The 20,955-nt window shown below is 40.8% G+C and overlaps 1 protein-coding gene and 1 long non-coding RNA gene across 3 annotated transcripts in view; one reads left to right on the top strand and one right to left on the bottom strand.

Moving 5' to 3' along the window:
- Positions 1-5,909: 5,909 nt before the first annotated feature.
- Positions 5,910-19,848, bottom strand: LOC113224811. Its single transcript, XR_003309429.1, has 3 exons — positions 19,696-19,848; positions 17,205-17,333; positions 5,910-6,809 (listed from the first exon to the last, which is right to left on the bottom strand). It is a non-coding gene; the product is annotated as an uncharacterized LOC113224811 (long non-coding RNA).
- Positions 19,792-20,955, top strand: part of POC5 (POC5 centriolar protein) — a 37,438-nt gene continuing 36,274 nt past the window's right edge. For both annotated transcript variants that reach the window (XM_026454260.1, XM_026454259.1), the window contains exon 1: positions 19,792-19,974. The gene's annotated coding sequence lies outside the window, so the exon portion shown is untranslated. The remainder of the gene's footprint in view (positions 19,975-20,955) is intronic.

Here is a 20,955-nt window from a genome sequence, read left to right as displayed (position 1 = left end):
CTAAGGGTTCCCCATAATAAAGAAGGATTCCATAAATAGAAGGGAAATAGTGTACTAGCTAGACAAAAACAATAGTCTTCTACTCTGCTTGTTTTTAAAGTGTTGCTTTGCTAAATTATTCTTTGATATCAAATTTAGGTGTTTCTTAGTATTGCTCTAGTTTTAAACCTTAAAATTATTTCTCCCTTTTATAAAGAAAGCATCTACTTATAAATATTGAAATGACTTTACCTTTACTCAGTTGAGATTGCTTTACCTCATTTACTGGATCTTTAATCAATTCCAGATTATAGCCATTATATTGTATTCATTCTTTCTTCCTTTCTTGAGGCCAGGAATTTCATATGAAAATTTCCCTATGTTTATAACACAACAAAATCTTACAAGTTATCCCAAAACTTTTTGTCTAGAAAGAAAGAGTATATGCTCTTCTTCCTGTTTCAGTCAAGGTTTTAAGTGGCTTCTTCCTGTTTCAGTCAGGGTTTTAAGTGGCTTAAATGAAAAAGGAATTAAAGGCTGGTAGATAGCTCACAGACGCTCTGAGAGGGCTTGAGGACAACGCTTGGATGCTGGGGTGTCAGGAACAATGTCCAATTACTCTGCAGGAGCCACTACAACCAAAACACACTTGCTGCATGGTCAGCATCTGTACCATGACTTGCACAAATGCTGCTCAGTTCACATGGGGATTCTCAGGATCAGATGCCAGAGACCCTGGCACCGATGATCCTAAAGAGCCCCAACATCTTTGTTGCCAACCTTGCCGAAGGACAAATCCTACATGTCTCCTTTCTCCCATTGCTTGCTCACTTCTTAATGAAAGCCACACGCAAGTGCATCTGATTGGTAGAATCCAGGACACACACCTATGACTCCAAGGGAAGCTGGGAAAGAGAGTTTCCTGCTGCAACCTGGAGAAGTGGAACTCCTATGACAGGAAATTTTCCAAGCATTAAAAGAGCATTCAAGGGGTGCTGGGCAATCAGGAATGACCACAATAACAAGTGTCCACAATAAGCCCTAAAGGGGAGATTTCTCTCTGTTAGTGCTTCCTCTATGTTATAGTTGCAAAAAATACTCAAAAGATCAACTGAAAGGTGGAAGTGCTGACACCTATCAAGTACTGCAGAGTGTGTTACTTCATGGAGGAATATGTTACTGATACCAGAATAATGCAATTGTTTCTTATTTCTCTATATCCCAAATTCAGTAGGACTTAACCTGGAATCCCAACTTTAAGACAATAAAGGTACTCATACACATGAAAAGCATTTTGCACAAATCATTTACCAGTACCAAAATTCAACCATAATGCCAAAATCAGTTATATCTTAAAATCAGATTAATCTCTTGATCTTTTAATAAGTGAAATACTCTGACCACTTGAGTTTCAAGGAATAATTGTGCCTTTTACAGCTATTCTCATATTTACAAAATAGCATAATAATTCTAACTTTCAATATGATCACTTCCATTCCTTTATATAAATGCCAAGATTTACTCTTGTCTGCCAGGATGCATACTTATTTCTCTCTGTACCTGTTGACAGTGCAAATAATAAAACTTATTTTCTTCACTTTTCTGTGTCAATAGCAGTTGTATAAATCATGTGGGTCTTTGAATCTCTCACTAAAATATAGAAAATTGGCTTTATTTATCCCTTTTGTGTTAAACTGCTTTAAAATGTCTTTTTTGGTAGAATGTCTGCATTGCTTTGCTCATACTCCAGCTTTGGTGGCCATGCAGACACGGTTCACACTGCCACCTGGTGTGGCTGGGACAAACTTCCTTCAACTCTCTGGAAGCTACCAGAGCAGGGTGGACACACTGACCCAGCATTACTGAGTCATGCCACAGGCTGACTTTTCTTCTTGAAGATTTGCAGATCTACATAAAATGAGGAGAGAGGTTTGGATCAACAGCAAACACAAATTATTTTATACAGGAAGGGAAAATCGTGAGTCTTTAGCATTTTAATTCAGCAAATGTTTACTTAGGGCTCAATGAACTTAAAGTCTGTGTTTTGTGCCATCGATGACACAAGAATGAGGAAGGCACAATCCCTGCCCTAGAGTATCTAGTAATTAAAGGCAGAATATAACATGAGGTAAGCATGCAATATGCTTTAGAGGGGAAGAGATCACGAGAAATAACATAAAAGCAAACAAACAAACAAAACCCAAAAATAGACCTCTTAGGGGGAGTGGCATTTGGGATAACCTTAAAGGAAGTTTGGAACTTTGCAAGGGAATCGAGGAGGATGGGGAAAAATATATACCAATAATAATAAATTAAAGCCTCTAGTTTAAAAATGAATCTTATTTTATTTTTCTCTTATTATTTTATCAGCAAAGTATACATGAGAAAATTTATAATTTTCAGAGCCATTTTGTGATTAGGATTTGATTATTAGAATGGTGGAAGATACTTAATTTGTAATACTAACAATTAAATTTTTCTTTCCTTAAAAAGTAAATCATGAGGCCGGGCGCAGTGGCTCAAGCCTGTAATCCCAGCACTTTGGGAGGCCGAGGCAGGCAGATCACGAGGTCAGGCGATCGAGACCATCCTGGCTAACACTGTGAAACCCCGTCTCTACTAAAAAATACAAAAAACTAGCCGGGCGAGGTGGCGGGCGCCTGTAGTCCCAGCTACTCGGGAGACTGAGGCAGGAGAATAGCGTGAACTCGGGAGGCGGAGCTTGCAGTGAGCTGAGATCTGGCCACTGCACTCCCGCCCGGGCCACAGAATGAGACTCCGTCTCAAAAAAAAAAAAAAAAAGTGAATCATGAATGATAAAGTTTGTAGCAATTCTGCTACTAAGTTTTCTTCAAATCATTTTTGCCTCAAAAAAACAAAAGACAAAAAAACTCACCCAAATAACTTTTCCAAAATTTTATTAAGATAGGATGATGTATAATGTTAAATAAGTTATATTAAATATTCATATTATCATTATCCCATAATACCTATTACATTAATATATGTTACATATTCACAGGACATAAAAGAATAGTTGTTCACTTTTCAAGCTTTTTTTAAAAGATGTTCAGATAATCTATGTGACTGCTGATTCTTAGAAATTCAGCAAATCAACATCATCCTCCTTTTTATTCTTATGGTAAAATCAATGCTTTGATATTGTACTTTTTTCAGCATCTTCAATGGTGATTTCAATTATTTGAATTTTAGTCTAGACAGGGCTATCACGCACTCTTGAATTTAAATTTTGATTTTATCAAATATGTTCCTGGTATATTTTTCTTCGAATTCAGGGTATTGACATAAATTTTATAAATGTTCAATGTAATAAGAAAGCAATAACCTTTGAATTTTTATTAGAAGAGTCTTTGATATATATACTGCTGTGGTCTGAATGTTTGTCTTCCCAAAATACATATTTTGAAATCTTAAAGCCCAAGGTGATGGTATTAGCAGGTGGGGTCTTTGGAAGGTGATAAAGTCATAGGATGGAGCCCTCAGGAATGGGATTAGTGCCCTATCAAAAAGATCTGAGGGAGTTTGGCTGCTCTTTCCACCATGTGAGGACACAGCTGAAAGGTACAATCTGTGAACCAGAAAGCCCTTACAAGACACTGAATCAAGCAGTGCCTTGGACTTCCCAGCCTCCAGAACTAGGAGTAAAAAATTTCCATTGTTTATAAGCCATTCAGTTTATATTTGGTTATAGCAGCCTGAATGGACTAAAGCACATATACATTCATCTTGCAAAAATAATGATTTATATAAGTTGAATAATTACCTATGCAAAATGCTTTTTAAATATAAAACTCCATCAACCCATAACTTTATGTATTTATTTATTTTTGAGACAGAGTCTCACTGTGTCACCCAGACTGGAGTGCAGTGATGCCCTCACAGCTCACTACAGCCTCAACCTCACAGGCTCAAGGGATCCTCCTGCCTCAGCTACCCGAGTAACAGGGACTACAGGCACGCATCACAATGCCCGGCCAATTTTTGTTGTTTTGTTTTGTTTTGTTTTTGTAGAGACGGGATTTCACCATGTTGCCGAGGCTGGTCTCAAACTCCTTGGCTCAAGCTGTCTGTCCACCCTGGCCTCCCAAAGTGCTGGGATTACAGGTGGAGCCACTGCACCTAGCTCAACCCATAACTTTAAAAAAAGGTTTTCTTTTTTTATATTAACAAAATCTATTTAATTGTTAAAAGGATATGATCAAGCTTGTTTTACATAGTGTTAAGATTCTTTATCTTCATATCCTGAAGAATAAAAATGACATGAGGAGGAATGCGAAATCTCATTTTTAAATGTCATTTCTCCTTTGGTGCATTTCTAGAATATGAATAACCTTTATTTGATCTGGTTTTATGTATTTGCTTTTTTTCTTATTAGTAAAAATTCTAAAGGGCAAACAACATTGTATAAAATAATACTTATAATTTAGAGATTCATGCACAATTTAATATTGTAATATAAAATAACAGTTAATATTGCATCACAGTTCTCCAAGTATTTTCAAACCAAATTTTTATTATGAGTATAATCTTCTGGTCCTATGGTTTAATTATGCAGAACTTTGTAACAACTATTATAGTAGCAAAATATATGTGAAATGGGCTAGCACATTGCTTGATGGATAGCAAGTACCCAAGTACTTTTTGGACTGAGTACCCAAAAAAATGTAAGAAAGTCCTCTGCCCTATCTCTGGAAATTACATCTGCTGTTCCTAGTATTTTACTATTTTCTAGGAAGAAACTCAAACTTAAATTGCTCACTCAAGATTCACATGTGGCATGACTGGAGGGTCTGGGAAGTACATCATCAACAGTAACAGAGTTAAAACTTGTGAAGCAGGCTGGGTGTGGCGGCTCTCGCCTATAATCCCAGCACTTTGGGAGGCCAAAGTGGGAGGATCACTTGAGGTCAGGAGATTGAGACCAGCCTGGCCAATGTGGCGAAACTCCATCTCTACTAAAAATACAAAAAAAATTATCTGGGCGTGGTGCACGCGCCTGTAATTCCAGCTACTCAGGAGGCCGAGGCAGGAGAATCGCTTGCAGAGGCTGCAGTGAGCCGAGATTGTGCCATTGCACTCCAGCCTGGGTGACAGAGGGAGACTCATGCCTGTAATCCCAGCACTTTGGGAGGCCAAGGCAGGCAGATCACCTGAGGTCAGGAGTTTGTAACCAGCCTGGCCAATATGGAGAAATCCCATCTCTACTGAAAATACAAAAATTAGCTAGATGTGGTGATGGGCACCTGTAATCCCAGCTACCCGGGAGGTCGAGGCAGAACTGCTTGAACCTGGGAGGCGGAGGTTGCAGTGAGCCAAGATCCCATCACCACACTCCAGCCTGGGCAACAGAGTGAAACTCCATCTCAAAGAAAAACAAAAAACGTTGTAAAGCAGTTATGTGCACTCTAGCAGGTATGTGACCTCTACATATTTTGACTCAAGAGTCTTTTTCTAGAAAGATACTTAAAGGAGTGTTAAGGCAGTCCAGGCACTTGCCAAGGGCAAAGGGCCAACGTGAAAAGAGAAAGGAAATTTTGAGTATTGCTCTTAGTGCACTCTGTGTGTGGCTTGTGCCAAGATTCTGGTAAATGAATCCTAAATGAGAACAAATGTAAGCAGCTGAGAATCGGTTAAGGTAACATTAGTTAGCTGCTGTAACAGACTTCAAATGTTCAGCAACTTGTCACAGTAGAAATGTAATTTTTTAAAATTGTGGTAAAATACACATAACACAATGATACAATTTATCATTTTAATTATTTTCAAGTATACAGAAAATGTATTTTTTTTTTTTTTTTTTTGGAGACAGAGTCTCACTGTGTCGCCCAGGCTGGAATGCAGTGGTGTGATCTCAGCTCGCTGCAACCTCTGCCTCCTGGGTTCAAGCAATTATCCTGCCTCAGCACCTGAGTAGCTGGAATTACAGGCACACACTGCCACACCTGACTAATTTTTTGTATTTTAGTAGAGATGGGGTTTCCCTGTGTTGCCAAGGCTGGTCACAAACTCCTGAGCTCAGGCAATTCGCCCACCTCAGCCTCCCAAAGTCCTGGGATTATAGGCATGATCCACAGTGCCCAACCCAGAAAATGTATTTCTTGCTCCCAGAACAGTGCAAGGTGGATGTCCTGGCTCTTTCTGTCCCCTATTCTGACATTCCTTGAGGTATTAGACATGGCAGAAGAGGAAAAAGAGAATGTAAAGGAGACACACCCCACTTCTTAAACTCCTTGACCCCGAAATGAGACACATCAGCTCTGTTCACATGGGTGTGAGCTAGTCCTATGACTCCACTAAATGTAAAGGTGGGGTACAGGGGTTCTGAATGTTTTTAATGTGTGTGTGGCTACTTCTTGGCACTCATTCTACATAACGGAATTTTAGCAGACAGCTAGTCATCTCTGCAAAAAGCTTCTTCACTAAATTCTCCCTGCTCACTGGCAACACCAGAAAGCATGACTTTGGAGCCCAGGAGAAATATAAGACAAAAGACACAAAAAGCTCCTTTCCACTTCAGTAGAGAACTTACTGGTGCTTTGAAGTCTTTATCACATCAATGCCACTACCAGTGCCTGCATCAGCAGAGTGGAACACTAGCAACCTTTTCAACCAGAGATGCCAATACATGCAGCAAAGACATCAGATCTTCCACTTCCATACAAGACTTCCAGCAGTGCTACCTTCAGCAGATGAGAGAGAGCAGAGGCACTTTTTCTGGGAGTGGGAAGTTACAGCACCTTTGACAGGCACCAGCAGAGTCTCTATAGGTATCTGAGGTCAGCAGCAGGTCATCTGAGAAGGGGGAGATCCTGAAGGAGAGGAAAAATATGGCAAGCTTCTCACTGTACCTGAGAAGATGCTCTGTGTGACTGTTCATTTGTATGGACCCCTATGATTAACAGGAATTAGTTAGGAGTAAGGCTGTGATCATTTATTTTTTGTGTCAACTTGACTGGGACATGGAGTGCCCAGATATTTGGTTAAACATTATTCTGGGTGAATCTGTGAGGGTTTCTGGAAGAGTTAACATTTGAGTCGGCTGACTTAGTCTCAGATTGCCCTTCCCAATGTAGGTGGGCTTCATCTGATCCTTTGGAGGCCTGAATAGAACAAAAGGGAGAATTCATTCTCTCTGCCTGTTTTCAAGCTGGAACATCAGTCTTCTCCTGCACTTGGACTGGATACCACAGGATCTCCTGGGTCTCCAGCTTGCAGATGGCAGATTGTAAAGTTTCTCAGCCTCTATAATTGCATGAACCAATGAGCCAATTCCTTATAATGCACACACGCGCACACACACACACACACACACACACAAATTCTGTTTCTCTAGAGAACAAAGGCTTTGTTGTCAGACTGTTGGGAATCAAACAAAAGAAATATTCCTGGGACCTCGGCTTTACTCCAAAGCTGCTATCAGCCTGAAACTGCATTTCTGCAAAACGATTTCCCTGGGAGAAAGATCAATGTCTGAGTAATGGAATAGCACGTGGGACGTATCTTAACTTACAGATCTAGGAGCCGCAGTAAGCCCTGGAACCCAGTCCCCACCTTCAATTACAGCAGCTTTGAGGCAGGCGATGAACATCTGCTCAAAGCTATGCTCTGGTTTGAATGTGTCCCTGAAGTTCAAGTGCTGAAAACTTAATCCCCACCCCCATGCAGCAGCGTTGCAGGTGGGGCCTAATAAGAAGTGATTAGGTTGTGAGGGATCTGCCCTCAGGAATGGATTGCTGTTGTTATTGCAGGTGTGCGTTATCAAGAGAGCAGCCTTGTTACAAAGGCGAGTTTGGCCCCCTCTTACTCTCTTTCACTCTCTTGCCCTTCCCCTTTCCACCATGGACTAATGCAGCAAGGCTTTCACTTAATGCCAGCCCCTTAATCTTGGACTTCCCAGTCTCCAGAACTGTAATAAATAAAATCATTTTCTTTATAAAATATCCAGGCTGTGGTATTCCGTTGCAGCAACACAAAATGGACTAAGATAAGCTATGGAAGGAAAAGATGAAAAGATAAACTATAGAAGGAAAACTGGCTCTCAGGATCACACACCCATCATGAATGAATTAGGATGAGGTGCTACTTAGAAGGTTAGGTGAAAAGCTGAGCTTCAGCAGGGTGGATTTGCTGGCCACTGAAAAGAAGAGAGGGAACTGGAATGAAGAGAGGTTGAGACTTCAAAAGCCCAGAACCCTGCAGACTTCCAATGTGCACAGCTGTCAGAACTGGACTCTACAATTGGAAGTCTGGAAGAGTGTCTTCGGGGTTTAGAGAGGAAATTTACTTCAACCTCCAGGGAACCAGCTATGAAGCTTGGAGTGTCTAGAGCAAAGTTATAGAGAGGCCTGATTGTGGTAGGGTGAACAACGCTAAAGCTTAGAGCCAGAGAGAATACTGCTCTTGCTAGAAGCTAGGACCCTAATTGACCTAGGGCAAAGTGGCTCTCTGGCCAGAAGCATCAATATCACATGGGAATGTGTTTGAAATGCACATTCTTGGGCCCAACTTCAAACCTGCTTAATCAGAAACTCCCACAATGAAGCCCAGCAACCCATGTCCTAGTAAACTGTCAAGGTGAGGAAAGAAAAAGAGGTTGATCTGAGGAATGTGAGCCTTTCCAAATTATTAGGCCCAGAGAGGCACTGAAATGAGACAGCAATCACACCCTACTCCCTTCTTTGAGCTATGCAGTCATCTCTTGAAACTGCTTGCTATTGCCACAAGTTGATAAAAATTAACCTAATGCCACACTGGACACTAAAACCAACACCCTATAGTTTAACAATGTCTAGCCAATCACTAATCAATGTTATTTCTGTAAACCAATGAGAATTCCTGACAGGTGACTTTGTATCAGCCCACTCCCTGCCCCCTCTTTCTGCCTTTAAAAATCTACTTGTAACTGCTACTAATTGGAGTACATATTTAGGACAACTTGCATCTATGCTCCCAGGTTGCAATCCTCAAACTTGGCCCAAATTAACTCTCTCTACTTACATTAATTTTGCTTTAGCTTCTTCCTTTTAGGTCAACACAGGTTATTTTGATGCACACTAGGGAACACAGGAGACCCAAGCAATGTTGGGTCAGGGAAAGTTTACATAGGGGAGGAAAATGGAGGGAAACACGTGGGGGTAAGAATAACCCATTCCCAGAAGGTAGAAGCTGAAAGAATGTTCTCAAAGGGACCATCTCTCAGACCTATCCATAAAACTAACTTGTATCAACTCCAGGTTATAGTAATATTAGTTTAGTTTGGCACCTACGTCAGACAAATAAGCTGATTCACAAACCAAAAGCTAGAGTCAGTATCTACCACCTCAGAACTCAGGAAATTGAAAATGGTGAATAATTACTATGAGGGTTTTTAACACTTCAGGAATTTTTGTAACTTGTACAAACTGGTTTTTAAACTCCAATCTAATTATCATAATTTATTTATGTTTTTAAAAAAATATTTCAATGAAGAGACAGTCTATTCTTCATTAGGAGTAAAGGAAAAAACAGGGACTCTGGGGGAAAGAAAATCCTAATACATGAACAGTCTCGGAAAAAGAAGAATTCTAAATAATAGTGATGGTCAGATATTTCTAGAAGAAAGCAAGTTAATTTTATGAAGACTCAAGACAGGAAAGGGACTTCCTTCTAAAAGATTGTTCAACAGAAGGCTGTGCTTCTGCAACATAAAATAGCATATTTCTTCATCAAAGTTAAAAATAAACATTTACATAAAATAGCACATTTCTTCATCAGAGTTCAACATAAAGATTTACAAATAAAAATGGACAAATGGATTATATCAAGTTAAAAAGCTTCTGCACAGCAAAGGAAATCATCAACAAAGTGAAGAGACAACCCACAGAATGGGAGAAAATATTTGCAAATTACCCCTCTGACAAGGTATTAATAACCAGAATATATAAGGAGCCCAAAAAACTCTATAGGAAAAAATCTAATAATATAATCAAAAATGGGCAAAAGATTTTAATAGACATCTCTCAAAAGAAGACATACAGATAGCAAACAGGTATATGAAGAGGTGCTCAACATCACTCATCATCAGAGAAATGCAAATCAAAACCACAACGAGATATCATCTCACTCCAGTTAAAATGGCTTATATCCAGAAGATAGAGAATAACAAATGCTGGCGAAGATGTGGAGAAAAGGGAAGCCTTGTACGCTGTTAGTGGGAATGTAAATTGGTACAACCACTATGGAGAAGAGTTTGGAAGTTCCTCAAAAAAACTAAAACTAGAGCTACCACATAATCCAGCAATCCCACTGCTGGGTATATACCTCAAATAAAGGAAATCAGTATATCAAAGATATATCTGCACTCCCATGTTTGTTGCAGCACTGCTCACCATAGCTGAGATTTGGAAGCAACCTAAGTATCCATCAACAGATGAATGGATAAGGGAAATGTGGTACATATACACAATGAAGTACTATTCAGCCAGAAAAAGGAATGAGATCCTACCATTTGCAACAACATGGATGGAACTGGAGATCATTATGCTAAGTGAAATAAGCCAGGCACAGAAAGACAAACATCACGTTCTCACTTATCTGTGGGATCTAAAAATCAAAACAATTGAACTTATGGGCATAGAGAGTAGAAGGATGGTTACCAGAGGCTGGGAAGGGTATTGAGGGGCTGGCAAGGGAGATGGGGACAGTTAATGAGTACAAAAAAATAGAAAGAATGAATAAGACCTACTATTTGATAGCACAACAGGGTGACTGTGGTCCACAATAACTTAATTGTACATTTAAAAATAACTAAAGGAGTATAATTGGATTGTTTGTAACACAAAAGATAAATGCTTGAGGGGATGGATACCCCATTCTCCGTGATGTGATTATTTCACATTGCATGCCTGTATCAAAACACCTCAAGCACCCCATAAATATATACACCTACTATGTACCCACAGAAATTAAAAATTTTTTAAAACTAAAGAAAAGTCAATAAGCCATCCTCCTACAGGGTTAACAAGAATTCTAGACAGAAATATAGTTATAATTATATTAATCAAGCTGCACTTTGGCCCACTTCCTTGTAACTGAAAGTCACTAGATACTGACCATTTGTATCCCCATTGTTCCTATTGATAGAATTGTTGACAGCAGAATTAAAAGCTTCTGTTTAAGGATTGCTTAAGAGATTTTTCAGATCCTGAGTTCCAGGGAAACAGTTCAAAGACCCTCACAGAGGAATAAGCATGAGAATACAGTTTCTTCATCTCCCTGTCCCATGACTTCACCTTGCACTCTTCAACAATCAATAATCTCCACACTTTGGCCCACTCCAAGACCTTTAAAAACCCTAGCCCCAAACTCCTGGGCAGATCGATTTGAGATTTCCTCCCATCTCCTCATTTGTCTGCCCTGTAATTGAATCTCTTTCTCTTCTGCAGCCCAGTGTCTCAGCATATTGACTTGCCAAATGCAATGGGCAATGATGGTCATTTACTTTAGCCATACTAATTCATCCTTTAACCAGTTTCATATATTGAGTGCTAATGGATGGATTCAGGGCCATTTAAATTGAGTTTTCCATTTCTTATCACCACACTTATTCCACTAAGACAAGTCACCTGAAGACCTTGCTAATGAAGATTAGTATCTCCATTAATCAGACTTAAAATAGACCCCAACTGGTGAGCTACAGGATGGAGACTGTGACCTAGGATCCCCAATCTCCTTTTACCTATCCTCCCACAGACTGTGAAATAGAGACATATTAAGACATACACAGGCTGTGTATAGGGAAACTAATATTTCAACTCACACAGTAACTTGTGTGAGATTGGGAGATACAGATGCTCCAAAGGGGCCAGGAGCACGGCAGCCACAGGATATGTCTCAGAGCAGAAAACACGTATCTGTTTCCCTCTAAGCTCGTCATGTCTGCTCCTCTCCTGCTACCTTCCCATCAATTCCCTAAGTTCAATACATTTTTTGTAGCCTCCTCTAAGTAAATAAGTGTATCACCACTCCTACCATATCATTATTTTTCTTTTTCATAGGCATTCAAGATAAAAATACAGGAAGCTTTTTTCTCATTTAGCATTATTCCTCCTGTTGGTTAAATCTACTAGCCTTGCAATAGTATGGTTTTCTACCATACTGCAAACAATGCTTGCAAACAATGTTTCAGCCCTATTATGCACTCATAATTGAGCTGACCTTGGAATTATAACATTTTCATTTTTCTGTAGGAAAATGCATTTCAAGTTACAAACAATAGATCTACAATTAAGCTTTGGGATATATTTATAGATGTGAGGTAGACTGATTGGCATGACCCCTTGCACACAAAAGGCAACTACAAAAAAACAATTAGAATGATGCTTTCGAAGACAGGAAACAAGTTCTTCCACAACATTTCAAATCTGCTTTAAAATACCAGATCTAGCCTCTCTTCCCTTCCCTCCATTAAAAAAAAGAGGGGGAAGAAAGGATAAAGGAAGGGTCGTAATTTAGAATTGCATAGATTCTGATTATTGAGCTGAATGACCCTGATCGGCAAACTCACCCTCAGAAGCCCTAAAGATCCAAGAATACAGCATCTGTATAGTACTCAAACTCAGTAATACTGTTCTCTGAAAAGCTAATTAATCCTGCCTCTCACAGCTAGTGCAGAGTGTTTTATCAGGAGAAAGAAATGCTAAGGTTAAGGAAGTTTTTATATGGCTAGAAGAGACTACTAGAGAGGTTTAAGAATGAGTGTTTATAATTAGGAAGAGCAGAAGGTTGATGATGAGGGCCAAGAAATGAACTCCCTTCTGCAATAACAGAGCCAGGCCTGTAGAATCCAGAGAATCAAAATACTCTGAATAAGCCCTTAGTCCACAGCAAAGCGGTGAACTGCCTCATATGTAGACCACTGTATCCATAATAACCATCATTTACTCTACATTTTTGCCTTATTGATAGGGTCTTTCTCCTTCTGCTCTGCCTCAGTTAAATGGCTCTCGGAGTGTAAAGAGGTTGTAAATAGACTGTGTATTCTAACTACAGAAGTTCTATTTGGGACCTGTATTGTGAGCCACTTGGTCAAAATTAATTTACCACGATCTTTTCACATCATCCCACTTGAACTCAGATTTCACCATCAAGTCACTTTTCTGCCTTAGAAAAACCAGGGCATTGTTTCCAGAAGGCCAGTGCTAAAAAGTTTACAGGGAACGGAAAGCTCTGGAGGCTTTTGCTTCTCTCAACTGTGGAGATTAAGTTATTATGTCAGCCACTTGTACCCTGGAGAAACAAAGTCCAGCCTGAGAGGCTATAACAAAGGCAGGTATATTTGAACTGATGAGTGGGTAAGATGAAAAAGAAGGGAAGATAATCTGTGAGTCTAGAAGTCTGGTAGAAAAGCAGATACGGGGCTAGCTTGTAAAGAATCGAGTCCTTAAAACAGAACTACCATTCAATTCAGCAATCCCATAGCTGGGTAAATATCCAAAAGAAAACAAATTGTTCTTCCAAAAAGACACCTGCACTCGTATGTTCATAAGAGCACTATTCAAAATAGCAAAGATATGGAATCAATCTAGGTGCCCATCAATGTTGGGTTGAATAAAGAAAATGTGGTACATCTACACCATGGAATACTACACAGCCATAAAAAAATAAAATCATGTCAGCGTGATAGGCTCATGTCTGTAATCCCAGGACTTTGGGAGGCCAAGATGGGAGAATCACTTGAGGCCAGGAGTTCAAGACCAGGCTGGACGACATAACAAATTCCATCTCTTAAAAAAAAAAAAAAAGAAATGAAAACGTGTCCTTTGCAGCAACATGGATGGAGTTGGAAGCCACTATCCTAAGCAAATTAACAGGTGAACAGAAAACCGAATACTTTGTGTTCTTACTTATAAGTGGGAGCTAAACATTGGGTGTTCATGGGTGTAAATATGCAACAATAGACACTGGTGGACTACTGGCAGGGTGGGGAGAAAGGGCTGAAAGACTATTGGGTACTATGCTCACTACCTGCATTATGGGATCATTCATATCCCAAACCCCAGCATCATGCAATGTACTCATGTAACAAACCTGCACATGTACCTCCTGAATCTAAAATTAAAGTTGAAATTATATTTTTTTAAAAAATCAAATTCTTAGGGAACATCACGGCAGCCTCTACCTAGATGTAGGCCCTAGTAAGGGCCCTGTCCCTAAAATCTGCACCCATCTCCACTCCCACTCCGGATCTCTCTCTCTCTCTCTCTCTCTCTCTCTCTCTCTCTCTCCAGATTTGCAACTCAAATAAAGCAAATATAGATCCCTCTTGGTCTAAATTCCTTCTTCATAAAATGAAAGTAACAGACTAGACTGTGGTTGCTACCCTGGACAAGAGTCATCAGTTTTAAAGATCCCTAGAGTGAGGAATGTTCTCTTAAAGTCCCAGCTAAACAAATAATAGGGTGAAGAGATAATACGGTGAATGATTTTTAAGTGAATCATGGATGACCTTAAAAAGAAACAGGTTTCAAATCAGTGCCCTAACACATGTCCAGCAAAAATAACATAGGTATCAACTCTTTCCACTAATATTATTATTATAAAATTATTTCCACTAATATATTATTCCACTAATAATTATATTAGTGGAAATTACTAGATGCTTTCCAACAGGTGCCTAAAGTCATCTTAACTTTATGCCTATATCTTAGGAAAGGCTGGATCCCAGGTCTTAAGAATCCAAATTCTATGTTCTTTCTACCTCACCTGGCTGCCTTACTTCAAAATTTTGCACAGTGCTTTCACATACATTACTTCTCAACAACTTTATATACCCATCTGCAGAGGTGTAGATGTGGTGTTAGTTAAAAGCCATAACAAATTGACCCTCAAATATAAGGACATTTTTAAAAATGATGCTTTCTCATACTACAGAACTAGCAGGGGAGTTATATTCCACATGGTCATGCAGCCCAACATAGTGGGAAAAGAGAAGACTTGGAGGAAGCATACCTAATGTCTTAAATCCCAGTTCAGGAAGTGGTACACTGCATTTCCACTCACACTCTATGGCTTCTGGTCTCACTTAATTGATAGGTAGGTGGAAAATGTAGTCTTGCTATGCAGCCATATGCTCAGCTTCAATTATTTTACTAGAGCAGGAGGGAACTGATATTGAGAGACAGAGAAAGAGAGGGAGACACAATAGATTTAGGTTCAGGTCCTGGTTTAGATATAGAGTTAGATTTTATATGTTCTAATACTTTCTCAATTTTAAAGAGATGAAACTCAAGCATATAAAGAATGTACACCTGTCCCAAAGTTTCCTACCTGATAAGTGGTACATCTGGGGACTCCAGCATAGTCCTTTTGGTGTTTGGTGGGGCTTGGTTTAGGAAAGCTCTGGATGCCATGCAATACCATGGAAGGCTTTTGGATAGGTGATGCAATCCAGTGGTATTTTAAGAAGATAGTTATCAGCAGTGTGAAGAGTGAGTTGTAGAAAGAAGAAATGAAGGTATACAATCAAGAAACAGTCCAAGCCAAATTCAGCAGTGGCTTAACCAAAAACGTTAGAGATGGAAAGAAGACAGGCACTAGAGGACGTTCAGAACTTGGGGCCCATGGAAGGGCCAAGACATGAGGGACCTCCATATTGTCAAACACAATAGTCACTTCACTAGCATTTTACTGAAGCCTCTGCTGGTTTTCCTCCCACTTCTCCAGCACCTCCTTCTCAGTCTCCTTTGCTGGCTCCTCCATTGCTACCCAACCTGTAAACATTAGAGGACATCAGGGTTCAGTTCCAAATCCTCTTCTCTACTCATTTTGCTCTCCCCCACTAGATTGTCTCATCTAGTTCTTTAGCTTTAAATTGCATCTGTATCAGTTGTCTGTTGTCATAATAAGTTTATGTAACAAACCACCCTAAACACAGTGATTTAAACAATCAATATTAATTGAGTTCATGTCTCTGTAGGCTGTCTGGGTGGTTCTTAGATTCACACACCTGTTGGGGAGTCAAATGGCTACAGGCTGACCTAGGATGGCCTTGGCTAGGATGACTGGGGCAACTTGGCTCCACTACATATGTCTTTCATCTTCCAGTAGGCTAGCCCAGGCATATTTTTCATGGTTGTAACAGAGAGCAAGAGCAAGCTAAGCCAAGCACATAAGTATTTTGAAACTTCTGCTTGCATCATACTTGTTAACATTCTATTGGTCATTAGCAGAGAAGAACTCCAAGTGAGCTTACATGGCACTGGACATCAATACCTGGAGAGATGTAGCATTGGAGCCATTTTTGCAATCCTCCACAAAATCTATATGCAAAAGCCACCCAGTTTATGTATCTAGGCAGCAACCTCTTTTCTGAGCTCTAGACATTAAGTTCAATTGTCTAACGGATACTCCACTTGGGTATTTCATGTTTAAAGAATGTTTAAAATTGAATTTTGATCTTCCCCTTTCAAAACCTGCTCCTCTTCCAGTGTTTTTCTCAATATCTGATGCTGCTATCCACTCAACAGCTCAAGCGAGAAACCTGAAACCTGAAGTCCTTAACACTTTTCTCTTCTTCATCTCAGATACAGTCCAAGTCCTATCACCAAGTCCCATCAATTATACCTCCAAAACATTCAGTTGGCCCCCATATCCTCAGGTTCCACATCAGTAGATTTAATCAACTATAGATCAAAATTACTCAAAAAAGTAAAAATTTTAAAGTAAAAAATAATACAAATAAAAAAACAATAAAATATAACAACCATTTATATACATATATTTATATTATGTTAGGTATTATAAGTAATCTAGAGATTATTTAAAGTATATGGGAGGATGTGTGTAGGTTATATGCAAATACTATACCATTTTATATAAGAGAATTGAGCATCCTTAATTTTGGTATTTACATTGGCAGGGTGGGGTGGGGAGGGGAAGACAGCGGGAGTGGTCCTGGAACCAATCCCTAGGAATAGCAAGTGACAACTGTATCTCATTTCTGTCTTCTCTCCGTCTCCTTTGCCACTCCTCTAGTTTAGGTTGTCCTCATCTCTCTCCTGAACATCTAAAATACATCCCATTGAACTTAAAATCTCAAATCCTTAACAAGTCCTGCATAGTTGGGCCCCCACCTCCATCTGCAGCCTCATCCTGTGCCACTTTCTCCTCACTAAGTTCCAGTCTTGCTGGTATTTGTTATTATCCAGATACCAGCCCTTTCTTACCTCAAGACCACGGCATGCTGTCCCCAACAGAACATCTTGAGTGATAAGAACATGGACTCCGACGCTGTTCTTACCAGCTGCGTGAACCTGGGCAAGCTGCATAACCTCTCCGTGCTTCAGTTTCTCTATCTGAAACATGAGGATAGGAATAGCACCTACGTTAATTTAATTCTCAGTGAGCGAATTCCTATCCTCATTTTTCAGATACAGAAACTGAAGTACAGAGACGTTATGCAGCTTGCCCAGGTTCACACAGCTGTTATGTATTCCTATGTGTGGTGGATTTGTTGGTTTGATACTGGTTTTTCCCATTAGACTCTTAGTTCCATGAGGGCAGACTGTGTTTTGCTCACCACTCTATCCCCAGCACCAACAAAAATTTGCTTTGCCTATGACAGATGTTAAATATCTGTTGAATGAATAAATAATTATGAAGGGTTCAAACTGGCAACCAAGTTATTATGGGTTTGTGGGGGCTTTAAATTCTCTCTCTCTTTCCCTCCCTCTCTAGGAACCTTGAGAAAAGATATCAGTTCTAAATTCATAACATCCAGACAAGATTCTGTCTCTTCCTCTCTACAGTTTTACAGGAGAATGGGGATTGCTGACTAAATGGTTTTCAATAAAAATCTCTCCTTCCCCAAAAGGAAGACAGAAAAGAGAAACTTGGAACCTACTGGCAGAAGGGCACCAGAAGAGTGATTCAGTATCAATTATAGTGTATGGGGTCACCAAAAGGCAATTCAATTTAAAAACAAATACTAGAACCAAGTATGAATTTGCAGCTATTAATAGGAATTTGTCCTATATAGTAAGCATGGGGAAAAAAGGTGGGAGAACAAACATAACTTATGCCAAAGAAACTTCTGGTGCTCTTTCTTATTTCATTGTTTGTAGAGGTCTGGTTCTGCCAACATGAGAGTGAGACCCAGGTTATGCCATTTTTATCTACAGAAAAAAGAAACCTTATCCTGGAGGTAACAGAAGGGAGCCTGAAGACTCACCCAGATCTCAGTATTTGTTCTTCAGATTGGAGAACCCCAGTCTGGGCTACTTAAGCACCTTTGCCATCTGGGTCCTTATACCTCTAGCCTATCTGTTGCCAATATAAGTTGAAAGACTCTATGTTTGTGTGTTAGGTGTTTTAGATGTATTAATTCTTTTAATCTCCTACCACCTTACTATGTGAGCAGTATTATCCAAGGTGACAGTGAGTAGATGGTAAAGCTATATTATAATTATGATCTTATTATAAGGTCAAAACTTCACCAGAAGGCTCTATCTTGAACTCTGACACATTTGAGATTAGTTAAAACTAGACTACCAATTTTGTTTTTTTGTTTGTTTGTTTTTTGAGACAGAGCCTCACTCTGTCACCAGGCAGGAGTTCAGTAGTGGAATCTTGGTTCACTGCAACCTCCACCTCCTGGGTTCAAGGGATTCTCCTGCCTCAGCCTTCGGAGTAGCTGGGACTACAGGCATAAGCCACCACACCCGGCTAAATTTTGTATTTTTAGTAGAGATGGAGTTTCACCATGTTGGCCAGTCTAGTCTCGAACTCCTGACCTCAGGTGATCTGCCGGCCTTGTCCTCCCAAAGTGTTGGGATTAAAGGCGTGAGCCAATGCATCCAGCCTAGACGAGCAATTTCTCAAAGCGTGGTCTGCAGACTCCTGCATCAGAATCACTGGCAGTGTGTATTAAAAATTCAGATTTCCTGACGGTGTCCACGACCGAAGAAATCAACACCTCCGGCCGGGCGTGGTGGCTCACGCCTGTAATCCCAGCACTTTGGGAGGCCGAGGCGGGCGGATCACCTGAGGTAAAGAGTTTGAGACCTTCCTGGCCAATATGATGAAACTCCATCTCTACTAAAAATACAAAAATTAGCCAGGCGTGGTGGCGGGCACCTGTAATCCCAGCTACTCGGGAGGCTGAGGGAGGAGGATCGCTTGAACCTGGGAGGCGGACGTTGCAGTGAGCCGAGATAGTGCCACTGCACACCAGCCTGGAGGACAGAGCGAGACTCCACCTCAAAAAATAAAAAAGAAAAAAAAAAGCACCTCCAAGTGATTATGTCGCAGGGGATCTGTGGCTGATGCAGATTTTTTTGTTTTTGTTTTTAATTTTTTATAGAGAAAGGGTCTCCCTGTGTTCCCCAGACTGGTCTCAAACTCCCGGACTCAAGCAATCCTCCCACTTTGGCCTCCCAAAGCGCTGGGATTACTGGCATGAGCCAGCACACCTGGCTCAGAATTTCGTATTGTTCTTATGCAGACGAAAGCATGAGGACTCATACCTAGGCTACCGGAATTGTTGAAAGCCAACAGCACACGGCATTAGCCAACTTCATCCCTGCTCAACAGCTTCTAACCAAATCAGCTCCCGTAGCCACTTAGCAGCCTGCAGCCGCTGAACAGAACTGAGCACGCGCAGTATTTAATTCCCTCTGTCGCTGGGTGGGGCTCCCTAGGACTCCGCCCCCTACCGACCGGTGGAGCCAGGGGACGGGGCTCTCCAAAGTAATTCCGGCTTCACGCGGCACCGGCCCAAAGCCCCGCCCGCAGCTCTCGGACCAATCAAACGGCAGATTGCTGAAACAAAGGACCAATGCACAGGGCTGTCCTTAATTCCTCCCTGCAGTTTGAAACTGTCAGGTTGCTCTCTGGGTAGCGGCTGTGCTTGCTGAGTCTGCACTTGCTGAGACTGCAGCTGCGACGCGGCTAGGAGGCGCAGAGCGAGGAGTCGGGATTTGGTCGCGAGCGGCGACGGTGGGTAGTAGCGCTCCGGGCACACCCTGATTCCCTGCATCCCTGGCGAAAGTAGTGGAGTGCGATTTAAAGTTCCCTGGCGCGGGCTTCCTGCCCCGGGGCTCTTCCCCACACACGGGTGATTCAGCTGTTGTGCTGGAAGGTCTCAAAGTTCCCCTCCGAGGCGTGCAGGAAGAGGAAGAGAGCAGGTGTGAGGGATGCTAAGCGGTTACTGTCATCAGAGGCTCCTGTCACTTAAAACGTTGAGAAAAAATAACCATGTATAAAGCTCTGTTGTGTTTATGTAAGATTTTTCTTTAAACAGGCTGGGTCGGAAGGTGATGGAAGAAAACTTCTGGCCTTTTGCTTACTGCAATGACTTTTCTCCTCTGCTTCTAGTCCCTGCCTTGGGGAGGGGCTGGCGCACCCCCTGTCCTTGCGTGCAGCTAGGCCTGATGAAGGGCACAGGGCACATCACCCTGCTGCTAGTCTGCATGTTAATTCGCTCTTCCTTTGACTCTTGGTGGTTCCATTTGAATTCCCAGACCCCTGTTTTCCTGTCAGCCTGGTAATTACCAAGATGTTATTTTATGTCTCTGGCAACAGAGAAGCTCACAAAAGTTTTGGTCTTGTTTTCTGATACCTTGGATTAGAAACTACTGAAAATGTAGTGAACTAATGTACATCTGCCACCCATTAAAGCAGTTTTCATTTTTCTCCTTCGTTTCTGAACCTAGAAACAGGAAAATGCTACTGTTCTAGAGTTTCAAATAACTCATACTTTGTTGGCATACAGCAAGGCAGGTGGGAGATAGCATATTTTCCAAAAGTGCAGTGGGTTTTTTTGTGTCTGCAGTGTCCGTATTAAGAAACAGTTTTTGAGATCTGACCGTACTTAACTAGCTCCTTTTTAAAATAATCAGCACCACCCCACTCCCCACCCGTGTTACCTGCCTGGTCTCAAATCCTGAAGAAAGAAGTGAATAAAAATATAAATAGAGC

The sequence above is a fragment of the Piliocolobus tephrosceles genome, chromosome 4, assembly GCF_002776525.5.
Source record: "Piliocolobus tephrosceles isolate RC106 chromosome 4, ASM277652v3, whole genome shotgun sequence".
In the NCBI taxonomy this organism is placed as follows: Eukaryota; Metazoa; Chordata; class Mammalia; order Primates; family Cercopithecidae; genus Piliocolobus; species Piliocolobus tephrosceles.
This window is presented reverse-complemented; position numbering and strand designations above follow the sequence as displayed.